General features: G+C 39.9%; 1 pseudogene; it reads left to right on the forward strand.

Annotated features, from left to right (window-relative positions):
- The first annotated feature begins 2,870 nt into the window (after positions 1–2,870).
- Positions 2,871–6,560, forward strand: LOC116568772 (annotated as a pseudogene).
- The last annotated feature ends 1,343 nt before the right edge of the window (positions 6,561–7,903 follow it).

The following is a 7,903-nucleotide window of genomic DNA, read 5'->3' on the forward strand; positions in this document are numbered from 1 at the left end:
TAGGTCATGGATTGTAGTGTGGCACAGGGTGGGTGTTCTGTTTCTATTTCAGTATTGTAACTCCAGGTGAGATGAGTGGAATGGTTGAGAGTTGGACCGTCCAGGGGTGGGGCTGGGGTGGGGCTTCCCGAGCCTCTTTCTCTCCCCTAGATGGCTCACAAGTAGGCTTCCTCAAACTAGAGTGGCCTCCAGGTATTTGAAGTTCTTGCATAGTAGCTGAAGTCTCCAGGAGATCAAGATCAAAGCATCCAGATCTCTTAAAAGCTAGGCCTGGAAATGGCATAGTGTCTTTTTTGTCTACTGTTACTCAAAGCAGTCCCAGGCCACAGTAAGCTCAAGGGCAAGCAAGGCAAATAGATCTTTCTCTTGATGGCAGGAATGCTTAAGAGCTGTGTCTTCCTTTAACTCACCATAATAACCTAGTTAGCCTTTTGAAAACAACAGCTTTATTGAGATCTAATTCACATATCCTGTAATTAATCCATTTAAAATGCACAGCGTAGGGGCGCCTGGGTTGCTCAGTGGGTTAAAATGCAGTGTAATGATTTTTGATATGTGAATGGAGTTGTACAAATTTTGCACAATTTTAGAACATTTTCATCACCCCAGAAAGAAATCCTGAACCAATTAAAAGTAACTCACATTTCTTTTGGTTTTTGAAAAGGGATTGGGAGATTTAAAAAAATATGTCCGACACATGCCTGCCACCATTTTGTTCAAACTTGTGATATGGTTTTATTTAAAGGGAATATTTCTGGTGTGAGGTATGTATTATTGAGACCAAGGCACAGATGCAATTTTAAAAATACATCAGTAATAGGAGATTTTATCTTTTCCTATTTTCTACCAGATGTTATAGGGAACAAATGAACTGATGAAAATAAAAACAGTTTTAAAAAGTTAAATACACTTAGAATGTATTATTTATTATTCCTTAAATATTAAACAGAGGAAAATGAAGTATTTTGAGAACATATTGCCATAGATTTTGTATATTTCTCAGTAGTTATAGTATCAATCTTCCTGTCTTAAATTATGAATATACATATTCCTCACAGTTAAAGCAGTGAATGGTAAAAATTTTTCCCATGTAGTGACTGTTCACCTATATAATTCTTTTTTTTGAGAACCAGTTTTAAAAGTGGACTTAAAAATGGAGAAAACAGATAAGAACAGATGAGAAGTGTGGGTCTGTATAGCCGTGCCTGGGTAATAAGAACCTGATCATCCAGGGCTGCTGCTCCTACCCTGCCCTTCTCTTGATCCCAGCCTGGACCTCTGCGGCAAGACTGGGTCCCAGGTGTGGGTGATGGTAGGAATGACAACTTTACTAAATGGCAGGGGGTGGGAGTGGTCGGGGTGGGCGGTTCCTAAAAGGAACAAACTGGAATCTTCTCTCCCTTATGATTGGGGTGATCATACAATAGATACTACCAAATTAGGATGCTTTTTGTCTTGGAGAAATGTTAAATAGGACAGGCTGTTGGGATAACAGGTGTGTATCGGGTTAATCCTGAGCCATCAAGGTGTATGGTCTCTGCCTAAAGATACATCTTATTTTGTCTGTCTATTTGTTTGTTTGTTTATTTATTTATATTTTCAGCATAATAGTATTCCTTGTTTTTGCACCACACCCAGTGCTCCATGCAATCTGTGCTGTCTCTAATACCCACCACTTGGTTCCCCCAACCTACCCACTGTGCTGCTTCAGACCCCTCAGATTGTTTTTCAGAGTCCATAGTTTGTTTTAAATTTTCTCTCAGTCACTTTGTGATCGAAGAATTGGGGACTTTTTTCTCTGGGTGTTGTCTTTCAACAGACTAGTCTAGTTGAGCAATGGCTGCTGGGGAGGAAGATGGATTTATAGTGAGGTTCGCCTCCACCAATATGTGATGTAGATATAACATGCTAATTTGAAGAGAAAGGATCAGTGATATGCACCTTCCAAATGTGACTCATTGAAGGACTCTTTATCCTTTTTTTTTTAACTTACGTTATTCAGTTTTCCATAACATTATGCATAAAAAAATCCCTAATAAAACATGAGAGAATGTCTATTATGAGCAGGCAGCTTAAATTCTCTCCACAAACTTGATTCTCCATTTCTCTATTGCTGGAGATTAACTTGGGCTCTGTACTTGTCTAACCTTAGTTTCTTTTCTTAAACAGTAAGGATAATACTAGTTCCTACCCCACAGGGTTGTTTGAGGGCATACCAAGGTGAGATACTTGAAATGCCTTCTGTATATTTAGTCTTATATGAAGTCCTATATAAATTGTATAGCAGGTGTTATTATTCACTGGTAAAGCATTTGGGCTCTGAAGTGAAGATTCTTGGTTCTAAATTGCTGCTTCATTACTAGTGTGTGTAGCTTATATACTAACCTCACTAAACCTTGTTCTGTCTGTAAGAGGATAAAACCAATAACTACTTTGCAGTATTGTTTTAAGAATTGAAGGATATAATATATATAAATATTGCAGTGTGGCACCTAGAAAGTGCTAAGCAATTATAGATGTTATTATTAATAGGATCATTGTTCATATTAATGCTGACAATAGAAAACTGGATAAGAACATTTACTTCAAGGTTTAATTGAGATTGTTCCTTATTCCTTTTCTTCCTATGGAAGTCTGATGAAGACTTCCCAGGCTCTGTGTCTGTTCTTTTCATGTGTAAATGTGGTTTTGTTTGCTACATTAGCATCTTAAATTCTGAAGTCCTTAGAGACCAGTTGGTGAGGAAAGGATTTTCTATTCATTCTTCATCATCCTGCACATAAAGCCCTATTCTGTCAGGGGACATGGGCTTGTTGGATGGACTGGCTGTGATACTATTTGCTTACTAGCCTGCATGCTCTGCTGGTAAGATGCTAACCCCAGCTAGTTACTCCATCAATTACCAGATCTTTTATCAGTTAACTTCCACAACCCTCCCTAGGGCAGGTGAGAATTTCTGGATTTCTTCCATGACCTTGTAGCCAAACTGGAGATCTCCACTCAGACCCTTTCTCTGCCCCACCCTGCCATGTCTCTGACTTGAGACTGAGACAAGCTTCCCTGGGTTGGCTGCTCTCCATCCTAATTGCCAAAGCAAATGTGGAGAAAAACCCCCCAAGTTACTGAGAATGGAAGAAAAGTAGGACTTTCCTTAGCGACTCTTTTTTTTTTTTTTTTTAAAGATTTTATTTATTTATTTGAAAGACAGAGCCCAAGTAGGCAGAGAGGCAGGTGGAGGCTGGGGGGAAGCAGGCTCCCCGCTGAGCTGAGAACCTGATGCAGGACTCAATCCCAGGACCCTGGGATCAGGACCTGAGCCTAAGGCAGAGGTTTAACCCACTAAACCACCCAGGCGCCCCCTCCTTAGCTACTTCTTGATGAATACAGACTATTTTCCTTCCCTCCTAGCTAAAGAAAGGAACTCTAAGTTTTGAATCTCCTGTTACACATTTTACCAGTTACTAATTCTGCTTTTTAAAAAGTCATCTACCTATATTTTGTTTCTCTTTTCCTGAAAAATTAAGCTCCTGTATATCAATTTCTTCCTCCAGCAACACAGCTGTTCTAAATATTGGTGATGCCAACATCATCAAAAACCTCCAGTGTCTTGCCCTCAGATCCTTCAGTGATACTGGCCTGACTTCTGCTACTCACTCCTGTTTATAGCCTAGATTTTTTTGTCATTATTGTTAATGATATCTCTCAGTCACTTCAATTTCTTGCTTCTCCTTCTCTGATCATCACTTTTTATCTCTCCAGCTGACATCCTTTAATGGTTTAGCTCCTATAATCCTTTTACTCTCAGGGACTTGAAACTATCTCATCTCCCACTTTTTCCATGTCCTTAAAACATGTCCTCACACCCTTTCTTCTGTTACAGTTCCATATTTCATCTTATAATCATTCCTTTGCACAATACCACTACTCCCTTGTATCTTTCTTGTTCCATTATGCTGCCTGGCTATAGTTAAATAAGGCTCTTTGTAGCACCCATGCCCATGCATGGAAAGTTGAAGATGGTTGGAGAGAATCTTGACCTCCTTCTGATGGGTCTCATTTTAAATTTATGACACCCTCAAGTGGGCCCTAATGATGCCTAACAACCTTTTATATTTCTCTTGTGTATTCATTCCCTCAGTCCTTAGATAACTTTTCAGCCCGTTTCTTTCCTCAAGAATCCTTTTTATTTTTTTAAGATTTTATTTATTTATTTGACAGACAGAGATCTCAAGTGGGCAGAGGGGCAGGCAGGGACAGGGAGGAGGAAGCAGGCTCCCCGCCGAGCAGAGAGCCCAATGCGGGGCTCGATCCCAGGACCCTGGGACCACAACCCGAGCCGAAGGCAAAGGCTTTAACCCACTGAACCACCCAGGCACCCCTTTCCTTGAGAATCTTTATCACTTCTTCTCTTACTCTTATTCTCTCCTAATGATAATAAAACAAAAGCATCACGAGACAGTTTGCCTTGGTTTACACTTTCTCATGTTTCTACTCGTGTATATCAGAGCTCATGTGTTCTTCCTTAACTCCTTTATATGAATGAACTGTCGAAATTCCTAACAAAGGAAATGCCTCTCTTCATGCACAAGGTCTCATGCCCTTATCCTTTTAAGAACTTTATGGTGATTTTCCTTTTTCATTCTTGCATCATCCATTCTCTTTCTGTTGGACTTTTGCATGAGCATATAGTGATTTCTCTTAACAAAACAAGCTGCCTCTACTATTTTCCCCAGCTACTCCCCTCATTTCTCTAGTTTATAGCAAAGCTCCTAAAGATTTGTCTCCATGCATTTACTCCAATTCTTTCTTCTCTTCTCGACTGAACCTACTCAAGTTAGATTTCACACCTCAGAACTCTTAAGAATCCTTGTGGTGTTCACCAGTGTTCTCCAAGTTGGCTAAATCCAGTGCATTTATTTGGAGATCTTGATGTCTTAAAGATGATTCAGAACTAACATGTCGCATTCTGAACTCTTCATCTTGTCATTCCCACCTCAGAATCAGCATCCTCCTTTACTTTTTCAAAATAACTTTTATGTGTGGTACTGGAGTGGTGGTTACATGATCTATACTATTTGTTAAAATCTATACAAAATGATTGTTTTTTTAATTTCATAGGATAAAATACAAAGTAGTGAAAATTGAATGATGGCACTTTTTTATTCAAACTTTCCAAAGTTTGAGCCAAAGCCCTTATAATGTCCTACAGGTCCCTTCTGCTTTAGTCATACTGCACCCTCTGTACCTCAAACAGAAGATACACTCTTGTTTCAGTATCATTATACCATAGTCTAAGAATGTAGACTCTAATATTTCAATTTCAAAAAAATTTATATTTTCATACTTAGTCTAATATGTGGCCAGTTTTTTTAAATGGCCAAGGGGCATTTTAAAAGGAAAATTATCTCTAGCATAAATTTCCAAAACCAAATTTATTATTAGTCATTTTCTCTATAGCGTCATTTTACTTTTGACTACTTAATCTGTCAAATAATGAGAAAGGATATTAAAATATGCCACCACAGTGGAAGCTTATTATCTAACATGATCAGGACTGGAGTGAACCAATTAATGCAAAAGATCTGTTAAGACTGGGGATAGAGTTTGATTGGTAGCAGCAGAGAGAAGACCCCAGAGAGCCCTGAGCAGCCCTATCAACCCCCACTGGCCTTGTTATCATCACACCTGGGGAGACAGCCACAGCTGCCACGGACTCACATCCTGGCCTGCCATTGGGGATAAGAAGGTCATCACAAGGAAGGTTTTGGGAACAGTAAAATGGTTGAGTGTGAGAAATGGGTATGGCTTCATCAACAGGAATGACAGCAAGGAAGATGTGTTTGTATACCAGACTGCCATAAAGAACAATAATCCTGGGAGGTGCCGTCCCAGTGGAGGAGGTGGAGAGATGGTGGAGTTGGATGTTGTCGAAGGAGAAAAGGGTGTGGAGGCGGCAAATGTGATAGGCTGTTGTTGAGTTCCAGTGCAAGGCAGTAAATACGCAGCAGACTGGAACCATCATAGACATTCTCCACGATGCTGGGGTCCTCCACACAATTACCAGCAGAATTACAGAACAGTGAGAGTGGGGAAAAGGAGGGTTGGGAAAGTGTTCCTGAAGGCCAGGTCCCAACAGCACCAGCCCACCACCGGTGACAGTTCCCACCTTACTGCATGTGCAGACCCTCTGGGTATCAACCACAGTCTTCCAACCCTCCTTTGTGGGGAGAAGTGATGGAAGGTGCTGACAACCAGGATGCAGGAGAACAAGACTGACCAGTGAGATAGAGTACATGTCAGGCTTGTAGAGACCACAATTCCGCAGAGGTCCTCCTCTCCAAGGATAGCCTAGAGAGAATGGCAACGAGGAAGATAAGGAAAATCAAGGAAATGGGACCTAAGGTCAGCAGCCACCTTGATATTGGTGCTGCCACAGCATCATTTGCCAACACAGACGCCCAGAAAACCCTGCACCACAAGATGCCAAAGAGACAAAAGCAGCTGATCCACCAGCTGAGAACTCCTCTACTTCTGAGGCTGAGCAGGGCCTGGCTGAGTGAATGCTGGCTTACCATATCTACCATCATTTGGTTTAGTCATCCAGCATGAAGGAATGAAGATGAAGTTCCAGCAATAAGATATGAACAAAAGATTGGTACTGAAGACCTTAAGTGCTTGCTTTTTTTTTTTTTTTTTTCTATGTAGCATGGTTGTTTTGTTTTGTTTTGTTTTTTTTGTTTTGTTTTTACCTAAAGATGTCTCTTTTTGGTAATGACAAATGTGTGTTTTTTTAAAAAACCTGGTTTTTCTCCACATACCTTTAAAAGCTTTAAATTTTATCATATCTGGTCAAGTTGAGATTTTTAAGAACCTGATTTTAAATTCATAATAAAAGTTTACAATTTTATTTTTTTAAAAAAAGTCAGCAAATGACAATCACCTATTAATAAAGGTCTTAAATAATAATAGAAAAGACTAGGACTGGGGCACCTGGATGGCTCAGTCTGTTAAGCATCTGCCTTTGGCTCAGGTCATGATATCAGGGTCCTGGGATAGAGTCCCACATCTGGCTGTCTGCTCAGAGGGGAGTCTGCTTTTCCCTCTTCCTCTTCCTGCTGCTACCCTTGCTTATACTCTCTCTGTGTCAAATAAATGAATAAAATTCACTTTAGAAAAAAAAAGACTGGGGATAAAGAGAAATAATGTATACATATTGAAAACATTTTTTCTTTCTTGGTTGAAAACATCACCTATATTTACTCATTAATCTTTTGGTGCAAAGCCAAAGCCTTAGAGCATGGACCCTAAATTGCAGTTCTGTTACTTGAGTGACTTAACCACAGCTATTATGTAAGTTCTGTCCTTTTTTATTTTTTTTTTAAAGATTTTATTTATTTATTTGACAGAGAGAGATCACAAGCAGAGGGAGAGGCAGGCAGAGAGGGGGATAGAGGGAAGCAGGCTCCCTGCTGAGCAGAGAGCCCGATGTGGGACTCGATCCCAGGACACCGAGATCATGACCTGAGCCGAAGGCAGCGGCTTAACCCACTGAGCCACCCAGGCGCCTAAGTTCTGTCCTTTTAATCGGATTTTTAAAGTGGAGAGTTCAGAGACATTTTTGAAAGTGATCTGAGTATAGAATATGTCTAGGTTTTTACCATTAGTATTTGATCTCCTAATAATTTACATTTGTGTCCCCACACCTAATTTGGCCAGAGTGTGTAGAGAGTCACACTGAGGCTTTATAAACTCATTGAGTTTTAATTAAGTATAAACTTTTTACATATTTTTAATATGCAGTATTTAATATACTACAGCAGGTTCAGTATCTGGTACTACAGATGTATGCATGTCTGGAAACAAATATGATTGACCATTGGTAAGCATGCAGTTCAGTTTGTGG

Source organism: Mustela erminea, chromosome 11 (assembly GCF_009829155.1).
Source record: "Mustela erminea isolate mMusErm1 chromosome 11, mMusErm1.Pri, whole genome shotgun sequence".
NCBI lineage: Eukaryota > Metazoa > Chordata > Mammalia > Carnivora > Mustelidae > Mustela > Mustela erminea.